This window comes from Micromys minutus (genome assembly GCF_963924665.1).
Source record: "Micromys minutus genome assembly, chromosome: 12".
Classification (NCBI taxonomy): domain Eukaryota; kingdom Metazoa; phylum Chordata; class Mammalia; order Rodentia; family Muridae; genus Micromys; species Micromys minutus.
Window position 1 is genome coordinate 21215602 of NC_137981.1, and position 25395 is coordinate 21240996.

The window sequence follows — 25395 nt, forward strand, 5'->3', positions numbered from 1 at the left end:
AGGTTTCATGCATTATAAGAATGTACATAATTGATTTTAATTCTATCTACTAATTCCTATGCTGGGTTTATACTCTACCTATATTTGCTTAATTCCTTGTTCCCAGGCACTGACATTGATCTGACCTTGATCTTGCTGTGCTATATTCTCATTGTTTCTACTTGCTATTAATAAGCCAAAGTCAAGAAAAAAACATTGAAAAATATCATAGCTCAGGAAGAGAACAACTTCAGTCTGTTTATGCTTTCTTTTACACACACAAACACACACAACACAAACATACACACAGATACACATATATACCACACATACACACAGAGAGACACTAATCACATACATATATACAGACAGGCATACATACACCAAAAGCACATAGACAAAAACATCACACATACATTGTCACACATACATGTAAACACACACATAGAGAGGGGGAGTTCTCATTACCCAAGCACAACATGCCTGGAACTTGCTAATGCAACTTTGGCTAGGCCTTCTTTTCTGTTGCAGCTCCTTCCATATATAATAACTCATTTTCTGCCCTTGTCCTTCATGTGTTAGTTAATAATGACTTTGAATTCTGGTTAGTCCCTGGGCAACTCTGTATCATTGGTTTGTTTTCTTTATTTTATTTATTTACTGTAAATGCTTACTGCCCCTCATCCTGGTCACCCCCTCCCACAATCCTTCCCCTACCCCCTTCTACTCTGAGAATGTGGTGCCCTCCTGCGTATAGCTCCACAGTGGCACCTTTTGTCTATGCGTCTGTGACAGCTCTTACATCTAACTATCCTTAAATCATAGCTATATGTATTTTCTGTTTTTCTGAAAGGGCAGGATAGTACACCTTAGATTCCACCTGTAATACAAATTGAAAAGAAGAACTGAGGAACAATGGATGGGCCAGAAGGTTGCCAGGTTCCAGCAGAGTAAAATATCCTTTTCTGCTAGCTGATTAGGGAAAGCTTGTGGACAGAATGCCTGCAAGGGAGACCAAAGTCAGCTTCTCACCTTTCTAGTCAGATATATTATTTTTTTTACCTCTCAGATTTGTGTAATTTATGTGGAAATAATTAATAAAAACATTACTTATACTAAGAACAAAGAAGGGCTCAGGAGTCCCCCTTTCTGATGAACAAACAAAATGTCAGGATCTCAATGAGAGGCTAATCAGAATGCTCCTGATGAAATGTCATGAGGCCAGTCATGCTTACAGAGTGCAAGGCACAGAGTCACCGGGCAAGCCTGCCAAACTGCCACCACAGCCATGCTGATGGGAATATAAAAGCAGACCTAACCTTTCCTCCCTGCCACAATCTCCTGTCCCTGTTTCTCTTGGGACACTTCATCTGGCTCTCTTAAAAACAATTTCAAGTAGGTTGTGGGGATGTTGTGTTAAAGATTGATATTTGATTTTGAGACAGGACTTCTATAGTTCAAGCTACCATAGAACTTTATGTGTGTGTGTGTGTGTGTGTGTGTGTACCTGTGTGCTTGTATGTGATGTATACATATGTGCATATATGTGTACATGTTAATGTATGCCTGTAAATGATACTATAGAGGCTAGGAGAAGTTGCCCAGTAATCTTGTCAAACATGTTTTGCCTATTCTCTTGAGGCAGGGTCTCTTAAACCTGAAGATCATCATTTTAGTCTAACTTAATGGCCAGTGAGCCGTATCATTTCTGCCTTCCTGTTTTCCTAGTATCATAGGCATGTAGTCATGCCCAGTTATCAATTGATTTTGAATTTTGTGATGAGGTCTTACTACATAGCATTGACTAACAGGGAACACACTATGTAGATGAGGCTGACCTTCAGATAATAGAGATGCACATGCTTAGTGCTGGCGTTAAAGGAATAAGCCACTACTTGCAAATAACCATCATTTTAGATGACTGCCAAAAGGATGTGAATTCAGGTCGTCATACTTAAGAAACAAGTGTTCTTTATTTAAATTCATCTTTATTTATGTACAAGTCTTTTAACCATAGAGCGATCATCTCAGATTGACCAAGATATTCTGCCCCTAATGAGACATGATCAGTAGAAGAGGTAGCATAGTAAGAAATCAAAAATGCATCAAGGCAGTGAGTGGATGATTCATTAGGTTGTCCTCTTGCATTAATTTCTTAACTTCTTTTATTTTTGAGATGGCAGCACAATTAAACCATTTCCAACTTCCATTTGGCTCCCTATTGAATCTCCCATAAATTTTTCCTAGCACTCATTCAAATTTATTTACCATTAACTGTTGCTATCATATATGTATACATATATGTATCTGCACATAAACATACATCCACATATGTATGAATGTATGTATGGATGCATGTATGTATGAACAATCACTTGTTGAAGGGGATATAAGTCCAACTACACAGCTATTGGATACAATCAAGGTATTTGAGACCCACCTGCACCCTTGGTTTTATGATGCCATGGTATTCATTATAAACATTATAGCTGGGTAGAAAATCAAGCACACATTCAGAAACAGAAAAATTTTTAATTCCAATGAATACACAACACAACCCACACACTCACACATAGAACTGCAACCTACTTAGTCTACATAATATTACTCCTGTATGTTTTGGGGGCAATGAAAACCTATTTTGCTATCTATTTGGTACTAAGTAACCCATCAATGTGCTTTTTCCTGAGGAAGACTGTTCCTACCACTCTCAAAATTCCTTGTTTGTTTTTACTTTTTCATGTAGGGTCGAGGTTTAATGCTTTTCTTCCTATTTACTTTAGCATGTCTACTGCTGCCATCTTTGTTCAGCTCATGTGTAGCAATCATGTTTGTGAGATCTCATACATGTGGTTTTGATATTACTAGGAGACATAATTGCACAGAAAACTCTGTTTCTCTAGCTCTTAAAGATTTCCACAATGATCCCAAAGTGTAGGTGCAAGAGTTTTGTTATTAATGTATCAGTTGAGACTGGGTTTCATAATTCTGCCTTCTTATTGGTTGTGGCAGGATGGAGTGCTGAGTGGGTTGGGGAGCACCCTCATGGAAGCAGCTGCAGTGAGAATGACATAGGGGCTTCTGGAGAGGAAACAACCCGGGAAAGTGGATAACATTTGAAACATAAATAAAAATATACAATAAAAAAGAAATGTTCAAAGTCCTTAGTCATCAGAGAAACACAAATCCATACAACCCTGATATTCCATCTTATATCAGTTAGAATGGCTAAGGTAAAAACTCAACTGATAGCACATGTTGGTGCAGATGTAGAGCAAGAGATAACTTCTTCATTGCTGGTTGGAGGACAAACCATGTACAACCACTTACAATCAATCTGGCTATATTTTTGAAAATTAGGAATATTTCTATCTTAAGACCCAGCAATACTACTCCTGGGCACATAATCAAAAGATGTTCCATCATACCAGAAAGACACTTGTTCAACTATGTTCATAGCAGCTTTATTTGTAATATCCAGAAACTGGAAATAACCCAGTTCCTGAACTGAAGAATAAAGAAAATGTGGTATATCTATACAATGGAATATTATTTAGCTATGAAAAGGACATCATTAATTTTTCAGACAAGTGGATGGATCTTGAGAATATCATCTTGAGTGTGGTAACCAGATGACATGTTCAAAGTAGGCATTCACTTTTAAGTGGATATTAGCCATAAAAATCAAATACAGGATGCCCATAATACCACAGACCTGAGAAGGCTGGACTAGAAATAGGGTACCAGCAAAGAGGCCTGAGTCTCACTTGGAAGGGGAAATCGAATGGCCATAGAAGGCAGATGGAGGGAGGGAATTTGGTGGGAAAGGGGATTGACAGGAAAATGGAGTGGTTTAGGTCTGGGTGTGGGGAGGGGTAGTAAGGAGAGACAGATATTTATATAAGAATGAATGGAAATATGCAGCTGACAGAGGTTCAGATAGCAGAGAGCATCTCCAAGAAGAAACAAGCCTGAGATAAGAAACAATGCCCAGAATGGTAACTGGGGAAGATTAAAATTGCAAACAGTCATAATCTCTAATAACAATCTACAAACATTTGTCCTTATACCCACAGAGTTGATTCCTTTTCCCTTACCTAGCAAACATTTCTTTGCAAAAGATAGAGACCACTCCTGAAAACCACAACAAATAAAAATTTAGTGTCATTGTCTTAGTTAGGGTTTTATTACTGTGAACAGACACCATAACCAAGGTAAGTCTTCACACAGTCTGTGAGTTGTTTCTGGGGCAGTGCAAGCCTCTGGGGTTAGCATCCCACTATCAGTGACTGCATATTATGTCTGTTCTTTTGTGACTGGGTTATCTCACTCAGGGTGATATTCTCTAGATGCAGCCATTTTCTTAAGAATTTGGTTAAGTCATTGTTTCTGATAGCTTAGTAGTACTCCATTGTGTAAATATACCACAATTTTTGAATCCATTCATCTACTGAAGGACATCTGGGGTCTTTCCAGCTTCTGACTATTATAAATAGAGCTGCAGTGAACATTGTGGTACATGTATCTTTGTTGTATATTGGAGTGTCTCTGGGGTAAATGCCCAGAAGTGGAATAGCTGGATCTTCAGGTAGTACTATGTCCAATTTTCTGAGGAATCGCCAGATTGATTTCCAGAGTGGTTGTATCAGTTTACAACCCCACCAACAGTGGAGAAGTGTTCCTCTTTCTCCGCAACCGCGCCAGCATTTGCTGTCATCTGAGTTTTGGATCTTTGTTTCTTAAAGTTTTTCAATAAAATAATAAAAGTTTTGACATCTCAACTTGTTGTCTCCAAATTTAACAAGTAGACAAATGGACAAAGTTCTGATTATTATTAAAATAAATAGGCTTAAAGTTTTTGAAAGATAATGTATATTATAAAATATTTTAAATTTTTTCCCACTTATTTGTGAGAAATTGATATCTGTATTTCTCAAAGCTTTTTGAGGTTAAAATGTTTTATGGAATATAATGTTTTGTTGTAATGTTTTGTATTTGTAGCGAGTTCTTCGGTTTTTCTGCAAAGAGCTAAATAATGTTGCATTGTATAAATGTACCACATTTTTATTATCCATAAATCAATAAATGGTATTTCTAAAATTAAAAAGAAGTTTTAATCTCACATTTTTGACAAACACTTCTATGAAAAACCCTGTGAACTTTTAATTCTCACTTTCAACTGAGGTATAATGCATCCCAAATTATGGTTTCTTTGAGGGGTTTTTCATACCTCCCATACAAAATTCTGTTCCTTTGGCCTTTACATTTCTAGAAAGATGTTCTCAATGAAAATACTGATGACAAACAATTCTTGTTTTGAATGGCTTCCTTTCAACTAATACAATGCTTGGTAGGAATTCCATGTTTCTCTTCATGGGTATTATCAACACACCCACAAAATGAGTAAACATCTTCAGATATTAAATATCTACCACTGGAGGGCAAAATATAATAAAAACAACCGTTGTATGTTAGTAATCATTATTTCCCCCAGACACCCAAAGTCCTTTTACTCACACAATTACCTTTACTCATAGTGTAAAATGGTACGATACCACCTTCACCCACAATTATAGCAGGGCCTACCAAGACTCTATTGTTTTTCTCCTATTGTAAAAAAAAAAAAAAAAAAAAAAAAAAAAAAAAAAAAAAAAAAAAAAAGTCTGATACTTGGAGATACATACATTCAACTTCTTTTAATGTGTAATGCATTTCTGTTTGTTTTATGTAAGGTTTTTTGATGTTTTGACATAGTACTTAGTGCATAAGAAGGAAAAAAATTCACCAGTCTTCAAGGTTAAGCTAATACCAGAACGAATTCTTCAGAATCCTAAAAATCTAGCATAATTGTTCTCTATGTTAGTCAGACAGTATTATTATAAAAATGTTAAGTGTCAGCAGCATCACACATTAAGTATCATTGCCAATGCCAGTAACTTGTAGAGAATCTATTAGTGGAAAGAGCAGCATGTTATTACCTCACCAAGATTTCTATTGTAATCTATTTTCAGCATGTGTTTCTATCCACTTGTCTTTCTTATAAAAGCCTTGATGTAAATATTGAGTAGATAATCTCTGAGATAATGTGTGTATGTATATTGGACTTAAAAGGTATAACAGAAAGAGATGAAACCAGTTGAGATGTTTCTGTTTTAGTCACAGTATTTCAAAGAGTCAGAACACATCATCATAAATTTTTGGAAGCTAGTAAAGTTTAATTATGGTAATGAAAAAGTATTGGCTTTAGAGTCTGAAACCGTAAATTCAAATCCTGGTAGTACAGATACACAGAATAAAATAACTTCTTTGATTGAAATTTCTCATCTTAGTTCAATTATTATTACTTTGTATAAGACTGTCACATATTTAATAAGGCAATGATTTTAGTAGTTCCTAGCTGTGAAACTGCATGGCATAGCAATGACTGGCCAGGCAAGATATGCATGCTCATGCAGTAATGGCAGATATGTTATGGGAGAAAGTAACCACTCTACGATTTGATGTAAAACCTGCTCCACATGATAAAATGGAACTTATCCCTTATAGTTTTATCTGGACCAAATATCTGTGGCTGTTTAGGAAATAAAGCATAGGGGAAAACCTAATGTTATTATTCTACTAAATGGATACAATAATAAACTGACCCCTAAATTCTTATTTTTATACCCACAGGTTAGTGCAGCACTCAACATTCATCACAGAAGCCTCTTTTTATAGTAAAATGCGATTATCATAGAGACTGATCAAAGTGCAGGATATTAAATATCTACCACTGGAGGGCAAAATATAATAAAAACAACTATTGTATGTTAGTAATCATTATTTCCCCCAGACACCCAAAGTCCTTTTACTCACACAATTACCTTTACTCATTGTGTAAAATGGTACGATACCACCTTTACCCACAATTATAGCAGTATAGTAGTATTCCACTTTAATCAATCCTGCCCCAAGTCTTCAGGAATCATCACAGAAGGGGCATAAGAAAAAACTGTGAGAGGAAGAGGTGTAAACCTCTTTAGGAAAGCAGTGTTTGACAGATATGAAGCTGTAAGTACAATAACTGCACAGGATCAAGATGACAAAAGTTACAGAATTGAAGAGAGACTCATGAAGTTCCATCCTAACTGAGGGTCTATTGCCATTCTAGCAAAAAATAGGTTTTTTTTTTTTTTTTTTAAGGATGTAGCCTCTGAAAGGCTATTTATGCTCCAGTAGATAGACCTAGACCCATGCTCAATAGGCAGTCAGAGGGTTAAAATAATCTAAATAAATTTGTGACAGAATGGCTGTAGAGAAATTGGGGAGAAACCAGAGGCTTTCAAAGGTGAGTGGGTTTGATAAAACCAAATTAAATGCATGCATTAAAAGCCTAAAATTTGGCCATGCATATCAGATGCATCAAATTTTTTAAAATAGAATTCTTGTGGTTTTAAATGAGAATATGAGCTCTCTATCCAGCTTATTTTCTGAGAACTCCATGGAAAATTTAAAGTTTGATGGTTTTTAAAAATCTACTTATTTTAACAAGGCTTCGGTTGAGGTGCTAAAATATTTTAGTTAAAAAAAAAAATAGGACTTTTTTATTTGCCATGAATTAAACCAAAATTCATCAGACCATATCATTTAAAAAAATGTGCATCAGACAACAACTGCCTTGAGTGTGCACGAACCACTGAATTATTTAGTGCCTAGTGAACATGACTCCAGCTGTTTCAGTGGTCCCTTCTGAAAAAGAAATTACATTCTAGCTGATTTCAATTGGTAGGAAACTACTTCGCTTTTAAGTTACAGAAGAAAATCCATCTTTCTTGAGAGTTTATACACAATACAGGCACCCATGGGTGAGTATAGACAAGTAGGAGACACACATATGCACACATGCACACATGTGACAGATTCATACAATTGTACAGTTAAGCATGCGTGGGCATCTAGATGCCTCTTTTTGTTTACAGGAAATTGGTTCCAGAATGATTTGAAGATAACAAAACACATGCTTGTTCACAACTCTTCTATATATTGACATGGAATTTTCATTTCTTGTACTATAAATTTGCTCTGGGATTATTCATGTGATTACCTAATGGAATCAGAACACTGTGTCAATGTTTCTTAGAAAGTATTATTTACAAATGAATGGCGAAAAAGAATAGTGTACACATTTGAATCAAATACAGAATTTTGTTTACAAATATGCTCTACTCAGAGTAAACTGATTTGTGGATGTAGAACAGTGGTTGTGGTGTGCCAACTGTTTTCACACATGGACATTGTTGCCCACCAAGAATTCAGACAGAAGAATGAGCCTCACAGGGGATGCTTAAATAGCTCCATCCTGCCTTTGAAAATAATCATGTCTTTTGCTGAAGAAAACTGTCAACATAGTAGTGATACTCAGTATCATGGAATCAGTGAAGAAAGTGCTGCTGTGAAAAATCACAAGAACTATTTGGGGCAAAGAGAGAAGCTGGGTTAGGACACACAAGAGAAGATCTTGCCCTCCCCCTAGAGGCTGGTGTGTGCAGATACTTTTCTAAGATTTCTTTCCTCCTTTCATTCATTCATTCTTTCTTTCTTTCTTTCTTTCTTTCTTTCTTTCTTTCTTTCTTTCTTTCTTTCTTTCTTTCTTTCTTTCCTTCTTATACTTCTTGGTCCTGAGGCTCCGAAATGACAGTATCCTTCAACAGAATAACCCACTATCAGAACATGGAAAGCAACAGTAACAAATCTTTTTTGTTTTATTTTAGTTGTTTCTTAAGTGAACATCTGGAGAAACAACAAAAGAAATAGAATTACAGAAAGCCAAATAACAGCTTTACACAGAACTTCATAACACCAGTACATTATGTGAATTAGAAGCAGTCATATGTTTGTGTGAGCTCCAGTAAGCAGCTAATGAACTGACATTTTGTCTTTCCTAATAGTACACCATTCTATATCTGCAAGATAATGTAAGTCTAGGGGACAGCTGATAGTATCAAATGTAGCAATGGTTTTCATATCATTCTATAAAAATATTTCAGCAAAATATACAACAAAATTGTTGAATCATCAACTATTTAATCATTTGTCTACACAGAGTAAGAAAATTCTGTCAAACTTACTTTAAAATTCTGTTAAAAAGAAAGGGGCCACATCATTCTTCAGATATGTAAGATGTCCACTTTCCTTCCCCCTACTTTTTAGCTTTTTAATGTGAGAATGTATTTCTGGTTAAACCTTTTCCTAATCAACTTCTATCCAGTGTGTCTCAGTAATAAAGGGTGTCTTTAGCACCTGTAAATACAGATTACCAACCCAAGTCAGAGATCTGACTTGTCTTTTTATAAACTGCTTTGAACTATTGAGAATTTTAGAATGCCAAAATACCAGCATTGTTTAGACAATGCAAGGAGGATCCTAAAATGAAACATGTTGGTTGAAGCAGCTTAGACTCTGGAAAGCAAATTCCATCATTATGTGAAACTATCAGAAGAATAAAGCATGAAATTGCTAGTTCTGAATTCATTGCAGCTTCCACAGAACAGCATGTTATCTAAGAAAAAGAGTGGGCAGGAGAAACAGAAAAGAACAGTAGTAAGTTTTCATGTGCTCAGTTCTGTGTATCTCCAGATATCCATCCACTCTAACTGTCTACAGTCTATCTACTGCCAAGTGACAGGCATTTGTGCAAATAACACATTAACAAGCTCTCTAGCTATTTATTGCTAGGTTTAAGAAAAAAGCCCTGCCCCCAAACCATACCTTTCAGCAACATCTTATTTTTTTTTTCTCCTAGGTTTCTGTTGGTTGACTGGCTCAGTTAGCAGCTCTCACTTGTTTGCATAAGAAGAGTTCAGAACAAAGATGGATAGGGTTAAGAAAATAGATAGATGTCCTACTCACAGAGCAAGAGCTGATATAATGCTAGATTTTTTTTTTCTGGAGATTCAAAGCAGTTTTGACCATGCAACAAACATATGGTTCTTGTATGAGGCTTAAATTTCTCATCACATGCCAGTTGGACGGTAGGGGGTAAATGGCTTCAAATCAAGCATTATAAGAGGCTGTAGGAAGAAGTCACACCATCCTTTATGGTATCTCCTGGGGAATAAAATGACACCACTCTCTCCAATTACAATCAACCAAGAAAATCATGAAAATGCCCCAGGCCCAAAAGAATGCACAGGAGGCAATGTATGCCAGTTTTTGTGATTAGGAGCATCATACCCACACAGGTCAAAAGCAACAAATGACAGCAGAATCTTCCACAAACTACTACAAAAGAAGCAGTGTCACCCTGTGATTTCTACAGCACAGAAAACATCTTTACTCTTGCTATGAATTAACAAAAGTTCTTCATAAATAAAAAATTAAATAAACAAAATGTCATATTGATGTTATCTCAACTCCCAGGCAATCTCTGATCTTCCCTTATTCCCATTAACAGTCAAACCCTCTGTTTAATATTGTTTGTTCACACTACTACCAGCCATTCATCCAAAACTACTTTTGGTTCCCTGCATTCTTAACACCTTAATTTTAAACTAAGTGGACTATGTCCAAGGATACAGCCTACTTTTTTACACTACACTTATAATAGGCAAAGCTCCAAGCAATTTCATGGTATTGCATTGTTGAAACTCAAGCTTAAGCTAGCTTCTTTTTATTTGTGCAACACAACAGGATCCAATGCTTCCCTTCAGCCTTAAGCCATTCCTATTGAATGTTGAATAAATGGGGAAAAAGAGTAAGTTTTCAAACCCTCTGAAAATGGCATGCACTTAGAACATGTGCCTTGCTTCAGTTTTGTCCTGTCTCTGAATTAAATTAACTTGAATACAGAATGAACTTTATTACTAAGTAATATTTTTCTTTTGTACTTCTGATTTTATGCCATAACTTGTTTGTCCCTAAGTTCACCTAATCGTATGAAATCTTTATGAATATTGCTTCTCCATCAGTGTCTTCTCCCTAAAGACAATGGGTTATCAAATTAAGCCTGCTGAGAACCTAAAAATCATTTTCCATAGTTTGAAATATCAACTTAAACCAAGATATACAAAGGGGCCTTGCCCAAGCAGTGGTCCTTAAAGGAAAAGGCAGAAAAGAATAGCTTGGATGGATTTTCCTACAATTTGAGATTTTTCATTCCTAATAGAACTATGCTCTAGATAACATGAATTTTACATTTAAGAACATAAATAAGATTAGGCTAGAGAAGTAAATAGTTATTTTTATTATCATCAAATCTCAGCAAGCAATCTTTAAAGTTTTCTTTTAATTGGATATATTATTTATTTACATTTCAAATGTTATCCACGTTCCTAGTTTCCCCTCTTCAAACTGCCTATCCCTTACCCCCATACCCGGCTTCTATGAGGGTGCTCACCAACCCACCCACCCATTTCTACCTCACTGCCATAGCATTGCTCTACGCTTGGGCATGAAGTCTTTACAGGACCAAGCCACCCCCCCCTCATTGATGACAGATAAGGCTCTTTCAAATTCTTAGGTCCTCTTCCTGACTCCTCCACTGGGGTCCTTGTGATCTGTCCAATGGTTGGCTTCCAGCATCTGCACATGTATTGGTCAGGATCTGGCAGAACCTCTCAGGTGACATCCACATCAGGCTCCTGTCAGTAAGCACTTCTTGGCATCAGCAATAGTGTCAAGATTCTGTTTTTTTTATGTGGGAAGGATACCCAAGTGGGGCAGTCTCTGGATGGCCTTTCCTTCCTTCTCTGCTCCACACTTTGTTTCTGTACTTTCTGTAGAAAGCCACAATTCTTTCTTCAAATTTTGGTGATGGATGGGTAACCGAATTCCTCATCCAGGGGGCTATGCCTAACCTCTGAATATAGTCTCAATAGGTTCTCCCTCCTCTTTTTGGGGTATTTAAGCTAATGTCATCCCCATGGGGTCCTGGGAGCCTCTTGTTTTCTTGGCATCTGTGACATTCTGGTTGCTACCCCTAGTTCTCTATCCCCCATTGCTACACACCTCTGTTTAATTTCATGACCCTCTGTACATCTTCATCTCCCATACTTGATTTTGACCCTATTTCCCTTCCCCCTTATCTTCCTCCCAAGTTCCTCCCTGCCATTGATGTCTTTATCCAGGGAACATCAGGCACAAGATAAGGCAAGGCCTGTGATTGGGCAGTGAAAAAGAAAAGTAGGAGAGATAGGAAAAAGAAGAGAAGATGAGAAGATGAAGAAGGAGGATGATGTACCCTGTCTGGCATTAAATAGCCACAGGTCACTATGAATATCTTATAAGGAATTAATGATTAAAAGACAATTTGTCTTATCTAGATGGGCAGTTGTATATAAATTGGCTCTGAGTTTATTGTGTGGATGCTTTATAGAGTGAGAATTTACTGATATAATTCTGATTGCTAAATTGCAAGCCCCAAGAGTTTTGATTTTGTCAGTTAACTAGGAATTGTGACTATAACCACAGGGGGCAGATGCTGGGAATGAGAGCAGAGTCCTCAGCAGAGAGCATCTAGAGGGAAGCTGCTACATGGTCCTGGCCATGGAGGCAGCGAGACCACCAGAAACAGAGTAGCAGGGGGTAGCATGTCATGGTGTTTGAAACTTTTACCATTTTCCTAATATTTACCTCTACAAATAACAAACCAACATGTGAGGCAAGAGTCCACTAAAAATATAAGATTATCAACCTGAGAGTTAGAGTTGTATTTTCTAAGTGAAGGTGCGGCACTATGAGGAGTCATATAGACTCAAGCATGGATACCCTGAAACAAAGAAACACAGAGGGCTCTGAAGTTTCAAGTTATGATAAGTACTAACTGATCTGGATCAGATTGCTGAGAGTATGTCCTAATTCAAAGACTGGTTAATTTGCTTTTAGGATAGAGTTATATACAGATTTTGTCCAAATCACATGAGGGATATCACCTGCAATTCAGAACAAAGATAGAAAAAAATAGAAATCCATAACACCAGGAAGAGTGCATAACAGGCATATATTATAGAAGTTGGTAGTGCCTAAGGCTCAAGGTAGAGAGCTTAACAGATAGATGGCAGATTATGGTCTGCAGGAAGCTCATAGTCTCTAATGTGGACTCCATGGGACTTTTGAGTTGATTTCCTGGCTTAACAGATAAGAGAGGCCCAAGAATAGACTCATATGGTATTTTAGTTCACTTCATTTGTTTTGAATTGTTTTAATTTTCAAAATGGAAGTGATGATCTGAGATGATTAAACACATGAGTTAAGGGCCAGATTGCAAATTCATGGCTCTAAGTTTACAGATAGGGTGTTTTCAAGACAATTTATTAGGAGTAGTTAATGGACAATAGTCCAGACTACATTACATCCCACTGGATGGTTTTAGCTTCTTTGTCAACAAACAAGTGACTAAAGGTGTGTGAGTCAATTTCTAGTTCTTCAATTTTTTTTCATTGATCTAAATGTCTATAACTGTAATAATTCCATGCAATTTTTAATCCCCATTTCTCTGTAGTACAGCTTGAGGTCAGGGCTGGTGATTCCCCCAGATGTCCTTTTATCGTTGATAAAGGTATATACTATCCTGGGTTATTTTGTTATTACAAATAAATTTAAGGTTTGCTGCGTTTAACTGTATGAAGAATTGAGTTGGTATTTTGGTGGGGATTGTATTGATTCTATAGATTGCATTCAGGAAGATGTCCATTTTTACTTATATTAATCCTTCCAATACATGATCATATGAGATCTTTCCATTTACTGAGATCTTCAATTTCTCTCTCTAGGAATATGAAGATCTTGTCATACAGATCTTATACACTTATTTGATTAGAGATACCCCAAAATATTTAATATTATTTGTGACTATTTTTGAGGCATGTAGTTTCCCTAATTTCTTTTTCAGCCTATTTATTCTTTGAGTAGAGAAAGTATGTTGATTTGTTTAAGTGAATTTTATATCCAGTCACTTTCCTGAAGTTGTTTATCAGCTGCAGGAGTTCTCTGTTGAAATATTTCGGGTGACTTAAGTATACTATCATATCATCTGCAAAGAGTAATATTTTGACTTTCCTTTCCAATTTGTATCCCTTTAAACTCCTTTTATGTCTAACTGCTCTAGCTAGAAAATCAAATACTTTATTTAATAGATAGGAAGAGAATGGGCAACCTTGTCTAGTTCCTAACTTTAGTGGGATTGCTTCAAGTTTCTCTCTATTTAGTTTGATGTTGGATACTGATTTGTTGTATATTGCTTTTGCTATATTTAGGTGTGAGCCTTAAATTCCTAGTCTTTAGAGTCTTTTATCATGAAGGGATTTTGAGTTTTCTCAAAGGCTTTCTCATTATCTAATGAGATGATGATACATTTTGTTTTTCCTTTGAGTTTGTTAATACAGTGGATTACATTGATAGATTTCCATATATTGAACCACTCCTGCAATCCTGGGAAGAAGCCTACTTGATCACAGTGAATGATCCTTTTGATCTGTTCTTGGATTTAGTTTTCAAGAATATTATTGAGTAGTTTTCATTTATATTAATAAAAGAAGTTGGTCTGCAGTTCTCTTTCATTGCAGGTTCTTTTTGTGGCTTAGGTATAAGTGTAATTGTATCTTTGAAGAATGAGTTGTGTAGTGTTCCTACTGTTTCTATTTTTTGGAATAGTTTGAAGAGTATTACTACTAGATCCTCTTTAAAGGTATGATAGGATTTTGTACTAAACACATCTGGTTCTAGACTTTTTTTTGGTTGGGAGACCTTTAATAACTGCTTCTGATTCTTTCATGTTATGGAGCTGTTTAGATGGTTTATCTGATCCTTATTTAACTTTGGTACCTGGTATCTTTCTAGAAAATTATCTATTTCATCCAGATTTGCCAGTTTTGTTAAGTAAAGGCTTTTGTAGTAGGATCTAAATTTTTTTCTTAATTTCTGCAGTTTCTGTTGTCATGTCTCCCTTTTAATTTCTGACTTTGTTACTTTGGATACTGTCTCTGTGCCCTCTGATTAGTCTGACTAAGGGTTTATCTATTTTGTTGATTTTCTCAAAGAACCATCTCTTGTTGCCTTGATTCTTTGTATAGTTCTTTTTGTTTCTATTTGGTCATTTTTAGCACTGAGTTTGATTATTTCCTGCCATGTACTCCTTTTACATGTATTTGTTTCTTTTTATTGTAGAGTTTTCAGGTCTCCTCAAAAAGCTGCTAGTGTATTCTCTCTACAGTTTATTTTTGGAGACATTCACCGATATATTTTCCTCTTAGTACTGCTTTTATTGTGTTCCATTAATTTGAGTATATGGTTGCCTTCATTTACATTAAATTCTAAAAAGTCTTTAATTTTTTTCTTTACTTCTTCCTTGACCAATTTATCATTGATTGGATTGTTGTTCAGTTTTCTTGTGTATGTGGACTTTCTGATTTCTTGTTATTAAAGATCGGCCTTATTTTTCTTAATCTGACAAAATGCATTACATTACTTTAGTCTTCTTGTATCTTTTGAGGCTTGTTTTTTGACTGATTATATGTGGTGAATTTTGGAGAAGGCACCATGAGCTGTTGAGCAAAAGATATATTCTTTTGTTTTAGGATCAAATATTCTATAGATGTCTGTTAAATTAATTTGTTTCATAACTTCTTTTACTTTCACTGTGTCTCTGTTTAGTCTCTCTTTCCATGATCAGTCCACTGATTAGAGTAGGGTGTTGAAGTCTCTCACCATAATTGTGTGAGGTGCAATATGTGCTTTGAGCTTTAGTAAAGTTTCTTTTATGGGTTTGTGTGCCCTTGCATTTGAATTAAGAGTTCATCTTCACATGTTTTTCCTTTGATGAATACGAAATGTTCTTTCTTATCGTTTTTGATAATTTTTCTTTGAAAGTATTATTTTATTCAATATTAGAATGGCTACTCCAGCTGGTTTCTTGAGACCATTTGCTCGGAAAATCTTTTCCTAGCCTTTTCCTCTGAGGTAGTGTCTGTCTTTCTCACTGAGTTGCATTTTTTTGTATGCAACACAATGCTGAGTACTGTTTATGTATTCAGTCTGTTAGTCTATGTCTTTTTATTGAGAAATTAAGTCCATAATGTTAAAAGATATTAAGGAATAGTGATCATTGCTTCATGTTATTTTTTGGTGTTAAAGTAGAATTATGTTTGTGTGTTTCTTTTTCCTTTTGGTGTTTGTTGCAAGAAAATTAGTCTCACTCTGTGGGCACTTCTTCTAGTACAGAACCACATGCATTGACTCTTTTGCTCTTTCTGAGTTGCCCCCATGATCTCACTCCATCCACTGCCTGCCCTACTGTCTCCATGCCAGGGTGTTTCTTTACCCCAAATCCTAAGACAAACACAATTCTAAGGCCCAATAGCTTTTAATACAGGTTTATATATACAATTCTCAATCCACAAACCCTCTACACAACAAGATTTTATCAAACAAACAAAGATATAAACTGCCCTTCTATATGTGAAATATAAAATCGTAAAATGTTCATAGCTACTTAATGCAAATTAAGCCCACCTGGATCTAACTCATTTTTCCTTAGATCCATCTTGGAACTCTTCTTTCGGTCCTCCCCCATTATCTGACAACTTACCCTCTCTCTCTCCACCTCCTTTACCTTGACCAATCACCAGTTCTCACCTTTATTTTAATAATTTGTGGGTCTTGGCCTCTTTGGGCTGGTCTCATATTAGATATGTAGCAATAAAATGATTTCCTGGTTGTTGGTCCCTGAAACATGAGGAACTGTCCTAAAGGGTCAAAGTGTTAGAAGGGTTGAAAGCCACTGACCTAAGCAAAAACAGAAATTGAGAAAAGACTTTTAGAAGGTGGGAGAAAGTACAAGATGTCACTTGCTGGCAGGCAGATCATGACTTAATGTAAATGCAACTAAGAAAGCACAACACATAATTGTGTTTTCCTTTGTATAAAGATACAAAAGAAATAAGTTCTTTACAAAACAATTCAGATTGATAATGTAATACCCAAGAAGTAGGTATGCAAAGAAACTGGATCTTTTCCTGGTGGTTGCCTTTACAACTCAAATAAAATCTTTTTAGACATCAATCACCCCAGAAAGATACTTTTATTTTTAAAGTATACTTTAAATTTTAATTATGTGTATGTGTTTGCATTTGTATGCTAGTTGTGAGTATATGAGTGTTAACAACATTCCCTGAAGCTAGGAGGTATCAATATCCACTGGAGTTGGAGTTAAAGGTGATGTGCACGTTAGGAGGCAAACACAGCCTCCTGCAAGAGAAGCAAACAGTTTCTACTGTTGAGCCATGTCTCCTGCCACCCTTGCTGCACAGTTTCCAAGTGTTCATTACTATCAATCTGTACATAACTTTCTGAATTCATTTATGAAGTGAAGTATGGAGTGTTTAATATGATGGATGTGTATGTGCACATTTTACAGTGTGTGTTTGTAGAGATCAGATGACAAATGTTTCAGTTGATATTCTCTGTCTTTGGGTTGAGTCGGAGTCTCTTTTGTTTTGCCACTGCACGGAGCATTCCACTCTACCAGTCTGCAGGTTTCCACTCAGTCCTCCGGCCCTCATACCCTTTTTCCACACATAAGTGTTTGGATTACAGATGCACTCCATACATCTGGTTTTTACATGAGTCTTACAACTCAGGTAGTCAGGCTTGCCTGAATAGTGTTTTGCCTACTAAACTATCTTGTTCCTATTACCTTTATTTAACATAAAACCTATATTTAGGAAGCCATTCGCCCAGACAAATAATTTTATTACTCATTATTATATAACTTTCTCAGAACAATAAACTTTTTATTAGCTGATCAATAGGAAATAATAACAGTTACTTCTTTATACAAGTTCTCATGATGTAGCAGAGGCTGTCTTCAAACTGGCAATCCTCTGGGTTGGAGTCCTAAACACTAATATTATAGACATATGTCACTATATGCATCCAACATGTATCTCAGTATTTCAGACTTTATCTTGTTTATTTTTTTTAAGATTGTAACATGATCACATTATTCCCCTAACTGCTTTTTATTCCTACCTCCCAAAGCTCTAATACATTTCCTTCAAATGCATAGCCTCTTTTTGTCATTAATTGTTGTTTTATATGCATGTGTTTATGTATATGCATATATATTTCAAAATATGACCTATCACTGTATAATATTACTTGTAAATATGCTTTCAGGGTGATAATTTGTTATTGGAAACTAGTCAGTGAGCTTTTCTATGAAGAAGCTTTCCTATTTTCTTTCTTCCTAACTATCTTAGTTACATGTAGTATTTTGTGGACAGTCAGAGCCTCTTGGTGTTTCCCTCATCTACTTTGGCACATCTATTGCTTTTGCCCCTTTAATCTCACATTTTTATGAGTATACTTTAGTAAGATTACATGGGGTTAGCTTCTGACATTACTAGAAGACACATTGTCACAGCAAACTCCCTGACCCTCTGAGTTTCAATATTTCATTTCCTTTTCTGCATTATTCCTTGAGCCTTAGATGCAGGAATGATTTGTGTTCATCAGGATGGGGTTCACAAGCTCTGCATTTTGTTAGGCTGTGGACTTCTGTAATGGTCTCCATCTGTTGCATACAGAAATTTCCTTGTTATAGTCAGTGATGACTGCAGAGATCTGTGGTTATAAGGATGAATGTAGTTACAGATTATGAAAGTGCTGGTTCTAGGTTCTCCTTTAAAATCCATTAAGTTCAGGAGCCATGCATAGTTGGGTAAACTTTGTATTCTAACCTCAACATTTCTTTGTCGCTACCATCTCCGACCAGCAGAAAGGAGCGATGACACTGCGTTCTTCTCAAAGCAGTTTATTCAGGAAATTTACTGCATGCAAGTGAAAATCTTTTTGTCTCCTTTCTGTCTCACTTTCTGATTCTCTTTCTCTCTCCCCCACCCCCAATCGCAGTCTCTTTAATCCTCTCTCTCAACTCCACCTCCTCAGTTCATGTTGTGTGGCTACAGTTCATAGGTCCATGTCATCTGTCCCGATCTTGCATCATGGGTGCGCCTGCGCAGCTCGCAGGGTGGGAGTGGCTAATCTCAAGGGCAGGAGGAAGTCAGGTGCTAGTCACAAGACTTGGCCAGAGTCCCAAGTGCCATCTTGGGACTGCAGCCACACCCACTCTCCACATTTCTTTCTATCCTCAACAGCTCTTAACTATAGTATTGCAGTTGTTCAACAATTTCAAATAAGTTCCTCCAACAGATGAATTCATTTCAAGCACCTCCCACCTTATTTATTTTTATTATTTTTTTTTGCAAAAATGAGTTTACTGTTCTCCTTGGAGAATTATATAATTTTAAGAATTCCTTTTCATTGCAATAAGGTGGGAGCTCAATGATTTATTGAGGTATTTTGTTTATTTTTAGAAGGTGCCATTCTATAATTAGTTATGTTTAAATGGTTGTTAAGATATGAGTACAAAAATCACTGACAAGAAAAGCAAAATAATGACAATCACACATCAAACTGGAAATATTCTGCTCACCTAGGGAAAGAATCCATTAGATAAAAGACCTTCATATTGAGAAAAAATAGTACAATATATTCATCTGACAAAACTTTCATATTGAAAATACATACTGAATATACACAGGTCAGCAGCAAGGAATAAACCTCTTGATTTACTCGTAAGCAAAACCCTTGAACAGACATTTCTCAAAAGATGATATACTAATATCTAAGAGGTATGTTACAAAATGCTTATTTAACATCATGTCAAATTAGCAATCATCAAGAAAATGGAAGCTAAAATTATAATGATACATCATATCATACCTGGTACATGGTTGTTATTAAACTATGGAAAGATAGTATCAGAGATGACTTACAGATGTAAATTAGTATAGCCACCATGGAAAACATTATAAACAGTCTTAACAGAATATCAATACTTCAGGAAACAGCATTTTTTCTGTTAGGCATAAAGAATACACAAAATAAATAAAACCAAAACATTAGAAAGAGATTGAGACTTCTATGTTATTGCAGCATTATTCAAAAGAATTAAGCTATGGAATCAAACTGAGTGTCCATCAACAAATGTGTGAATACATTAAATGTGGTCTGTAAGCACAAAGGAATTGTTTCAGTACTGCAAGCTTAAAGGTCATAATTTGCAGCAGTGGACCTAAAACACAGTCTGTTACATGAAATAAGCAAGCCAAGCATAGACATCATTCACATGGTTTTAGCTTTATGTGGAATTTTAAAATTATGAAATGTGGTGGTTACCAGGGTAGAGGGGGAAGTGTTGAAGGAATTATAAAGTGGAGGTTTCAGCAGCAGATAGAGTGAGGACATGATTGCTTCAAGGTAGGATTGAGGAGACAGGTTTTATTGTAGGTATGGGTAGAGCAGAGCTGGCTGCATGTAGAATAGCCTATACAGATAGAGACCTACTATCCATAGCCAATAGACTGAACTGGGACATGAGAGGAGAAAGAGAGAAGAGCAAGAAAGCAAAAGTAGGGGGCAGGGATCATGCAGAGAACCAGAAAGGGAACCAAGAGTCAAGAGCACACATCCTTAAAGCAGGGTTTTGTGGGAATAAAAAGTTGAATATAAAGAACCCAGGAACTAAAGAAGTTTAGGGTGGTGGCCAGTGAGAACAGCCATCCTTTCTGAAAGAGCCTGGAAACAAGGATGGGCTTTGGTATGCTAATAAGCACCTCAGATGACTATTGTCCTTTTGGATCTTTTCTTTTTTTATTGGATGTATTTTATTTCCATTTCAAATGTATTCCCCTTTCTCAGTTTCCCCTCCATAAACTCACTATTCTGACCTCCCTCCCCTTGCTTTTATGAGGGTGCCCCCACTCCCTCTTGTCTCCTTGCCCTTATATTCTCCTACCCTGGGGCATCAAGCCTTGGCAGAACCAAGGGTTTCTCTTCTCATTGATGCCCAACAAGACCATCCTGTGCTACATATGCAGCTGGAGCCATGTGTCCATCCATTTGCACTCATTGTATAGTGGTTTAGTCCCTGGGAGCTCTGGTTGGTTGGTATTGTTGTTCTTATGAGGTTGGAACCCCTTATGATCCTTCAATCCTTTAATCTTGGACAAGATACAAATTTTCATTAGGTAGGTGAAATAAATTTGGGAGTTCTGATGAAAATTAGGGTGAACATTGTTAATAACAAGATAAAGAATGCTTGAAGAATGCTAAGATTGAAGAGTTCAGCTGTCCTTAGCACACATACAAAATTCTGTGTTAGGTGAAATATTTATAAACTCTTTTCAGCCAATCCAGAAACTTGTATTAACATACCATAATCTGCACCCTGCATTTTTTCCAGTTACAAATTTAAAATGTAATTTTTCAATTAAAGTAGTTTTAAATTTTATGTCCAGGATACTGTAAATAAACCTATTTAATGACAGTAGAGAAGTAAAATTGAATTAGTAGTTTAAAAGTTATGCCAATGAAATAGTGCTGTGATTAAAGTTTCTTGCTGCCAATCTAATGACCTGATTCCAGTCTACAGAACTCATGTGGCAGAAAAGAAAACCAACTCCTGAAACATACATGCACTTGGGGCATATATATGCATGCACACACACACACACACACACACACACACACACACACACACACACACATGCACACAGACACACATATACCACTAAATAAATGTTTTAAAACAAAAAATTTAAAAGTGTCAAGTTCTGGCTGCAACTTTTCCCTCAGTCTCTTCACCGAAGTTCTCTACTTCCTGGCATGTGGGGTTAGAATGGTACTTTCTATCATTTCAAAGTGTTTTTGCTTTCATGAGTAAGCAAATCAAGGAAGCCATCTTCCAATGACTTTTTAGGTCATTGTACACAATAAAATACAAATACACATATCAACACATAAACATATTACATGTATGCATACACACATGCACACACACATGCACACAACATAATGATTGCAAGAAATTAAAAGCACAGCCAAATCCATAGATATAGAGATATGGAAAACAGATAAAGAAAAGCCACTGTGCCAAGGCTTTGCTCCATACTAAGATGGAGAAAGAGATAACTAACACAATGGACACATGAAACCCCTCATATGTTGTCCACCCTCCCCTCAGAGCTCCCACCTCTTCTCTGCTTTCCTTGGCCTCCCATTTAACATAAATTGCCTCTCAAGCAAAGAAGCTCTCATCAGAAGCAAGTTCACAATTAGCCTTGAACTCTACCACAGTGGAATGTAATTTAGAAACGCAATCTCTGTTGCAAGACCTAGGGGGTCTCACATTCTGGGGACTCACTTTATCACAGGACTTACTGCCAGATTTCACAGTTGTCGCCAGTTTATGATTTACAAATTGCTCCAGTTGAATGGTGGTTCTGGGACTAAGCTTTGGCTGTATCTGAATCTTATGCATACTGAAAACTCGAGTAATATACTACCACAGGAAGATCATAGAAAAATGTAAGAGGCAGTAGGCAAATACTCTGTGACCTGAAAAATTAGAATAAAAATCAAGTTCAATAAACGAAGAGGAGGAGAGACAGTGTTGGAGAAGGAGAAATATATTTTTAATAATGAAAAGGTTAATACCTTTGTTTCTGAGCTACTTTCCTTATGCATTTAAGGCACAAAAATAAACAGGAAAGAAAATACTAAATATGTTACAAGCAAACCACAGTAAAAAGTTTTGCTATGTCCCTAAATGTTTGAATCATTTAAATACAAAAAATAATATCTGGAGTAGTGTGAAAGAGGTTAAAAGACATTTTGTGAAAGACAAGAAGATAGCCCAGTGCTTGGTAAACAAAAATGAGAAGCTGAATATAGATCCCCAGGACCCAAGGGCACTCTGTGATAGCATGTGGCTGTAATCCTAGCATGGGGTGGGGTAAAGGAAGCAGGGATGGCAAAGATTCTGGACTATCATTGTACCATCATTCCAGTCAGTTTGGGTGGTGGTTTGAATGATAGTTAGTCCCACCAACTCACACACTTGAATATTTGGTTTACTGTTGATGTTCAGAAAGGATCAGTAGATATAAATTGTTGGAGCCGATATGTGACTAGGCCCAGTCTCCTTCTTTCTGATCCCTGCCTGTCTGTCAATGTGTAAGCTCTTAACAACTACTCCAGCACCATTCCTGTTTGTTTCTATGATGTTCATGGACTAATGTTCTGAAACTGTCAAGAAGATCCCAATAAAATGCTATTCAAAAACTAGGTAGCCTTTGCCATGGCATTTCATCCAAGCATTAGAACAGTTACTAAGACAGAAGTCATGCCTCAAAATACTGGCTGAAGAGCAAAAAAAGAGACACCTGAAGTTAACTTTTGAGTTGACCACAGTTATGCATTCCTGCACACATACATGTGCACATACAAACATGTCTGTACATTAGATCCATACATAGAAGCTTTGTGTACAGATGGTGACTCTTTATGTGTGACATAACTTGTTTTTTTGGCTGTGGGAATCTGACCTGCTTTCCTGCCAAGTATAAAAAGTATTCTCTATAGGGATTTATTTTGGGTTTTGGTTTTTTTCTTTTTCCCTTCTTTTTTCTTTTTTTTTTACTTGATTTTTGCTTGTAGACATCCTGGGTTTATGAGTAGTTTTAGAAACTGACCATAGCAAAAATTCTCATAAGTTTTATACAAATATATAATCACTATGTAGTGATTGTTGTAACTGAGGAGAACTTAACAACCATTTGGTGCTGTGGAAGCCTGGTTTTCTGCTATTGTTGCTGCTGCTATCATTCTGGGAAAGCGATCGTCACTGTTCTGGGGTATATGCATGAAATAATAGGCAGGTTTCAAGCTTCTTTGACAGGTGCAATTACATGCACCCAGACACTCACAGGAATAAGCCTGATGAAGTCAAACACCTGCTTTCCTACACAAGCTATTCCCATCCTACTAGAGCTTCCTGAAAGTCTGTTCCCAGCAGAGACTGAAAGCTGGTGAGTTCTTGAGAATAAGAAAACTCAAATCAACCTACAAACATCCCAAGCTCACTACTGGGAGGAAAGAGAAAAAGACCAAAGATGACCAGAGGGAGCTCTACAGTAAGGAATAATGTCTGGTCAATTGGAGTACTAGCTTGGGGACTTAACCCAGAACCTCTCCTAACATTCCAGGTCACCTTTCTGCACATATTCATATTTCATTTCATCTAGTGTGAGCAGATTTCAGGCTCTAAATAAAAGCTAAGCGGGACCTTTCCTCTATCCCCTCTAACAACAAAGTGGAGAATTTAAACTAATGGTTCTGAGAGATGGTCACTGGTTGATTACTGGAATATATGACAAAAGGAGAACAAAACCTCTTCATGAAGCTCTAACTTAGTCTTCGAGGCTTGGTGACTGCCTGTTTCTGAGTTATAGTCATTCTGTTGTGAGGTGTCAAATGTGAAGTATGGTAGTGTTATATTCCCAGTGTCAAGCCCAGGAAAACATAGCACAGGAGGACTTATTCATAGGTATGACTTACGTGTTTGCTATAAATTCATGTCTTATATTTTATCATTATTCCTAGTGGTTTGAACTAGACTAAAGTCAAATATTTACTTTTATTACAATGTATCTATTAATCACACATATACACAGACACAAGTACACACAGGAATGAATCATGTATTCATGATCCCCATAATGCTTAAATCATTAATTCATCTGTTTGATGGATTTGCCATGTAAGTTGAAGGTACCCAAATAGAAATTTTAGTTCATTTCTTAACTTTCTTTTTCATCTTATGAACAAAATATTGTCAGTATCTTCATTTACCATCAAATTGAAATTTCTGTTTTACATATGAGCAGCTGCCAAAATGCACTTATTTCAAGATTTCTATGGTTTGGATCTTGAAGTCTCTTTAAGATCCAAGTGTTACCAGTTTTCTTCTCAGGGTATTGCTGTTTGAAAACACTGGACTATTTAAAAAGTGAAGCCTGGTAAGTTATCCCTTTGTCCCTACAGTCAGTTTTTGATGGGGATAGTGAGATCTGTCCACTTTCCTTTCTGACTTTGGCTTAGAAGGCATGAAGTTAGTAATTTTGTCACAGCAGGTACTTGTACTGTATGCAGTCTCACCACAAACCGGAAACAGGGCAATAACAAGCTAGACTGAAACCCCCACACCTGTGATCCAAAAGAAAAGCACTTTCTTTATTTATCTTTGGTGTTGGACGATAGGAATAGAAAACTCAGTGTCACAGAGACACTCATATGGAAGATAAGGAGTTTTCTGTGTAAATTCTTCATTATGCTTGACCACACACATGATTTAACATTGCCATTTATTGGATACATTTGCATTGTTTTGGGAGTTAGTGAACAAAGTTGTTCTATTTATGCCATTTTCACACAGTACAACTTTTATTGCCACCACTACGCTGCAGCTCGGCAGGTAACGTGCTTGCCACCAAACCATGGGAACATTAGTTCGGTTCCTAAAAACTTGAGAATTTTTTC